At 37.6% G+C, this 370-nt stretch overlaps 1 protein-coding gene across 1 annotated transcript in view; it reads right to left on the bottom strand.

The window, feature by feature from the left end:
• LOC119591263 (ectonucleoside triphosphate diphosphohydrolase 5-like) overlaps window positions 1-370 on the bottom strand; it is a gene marked incomplete in the record, with an annotated part of 23392 nt that overhangs the window by 21810 nt on the left and 1212 nt on the right.

The raw sequence follows: 370 nt of genomic DNA, 5'->3' as shown, positions 1-370 counted from the left end.
GAAACAAAATAGGAGAAAAAATATTACATTTATTAATACACTTTCATGTAAATGCAGACACAAATATCAACACAAACTGACTCAGTAATCAAATTACTTTAGTTTGGCCTGTGCTTTTTATGAGGACCTCCATTTTAACTAAATGTAGGCAAGGCTCAGTTCTGCATATTAATAAACAAAATCCAATGCTTGCCCTCGCTCGCACTCTCTCTCCCTCTCTCTCTCTCACACACATCGCTTACATGTTCATCTCTCTCTTGTATACAACTCTTCCATACTACTTTCTCATTCATACCTCTTTCTTTCATCTTTCACTCATTCACTCACTTGCTCACTCACTCACTCGCTTCCCTTCACTTTCACCTTCACA

The sequence above is a fragment of the Penaeus monodon genome, chromosome 28, assembly GCF_015228065.2.
Source record: "Penaeus monodon isolate SGIC_2016 chromosome 28, NSTDA_Pmon_1, whole genome shotgun sequence".
In the NCBI taxonomy this organism is placed as follows: Eukaryota; Metazoa; Arthropoda; class Malacostraca; order Decapoda; family Penaeidae; genus Penaeus; species Penaeus monodon.
The sequence above is the reverse complement of the archived record's forward strand: the minus strand, read 5'-3'. Positions and strand labels throughout refer to the sequence as shown.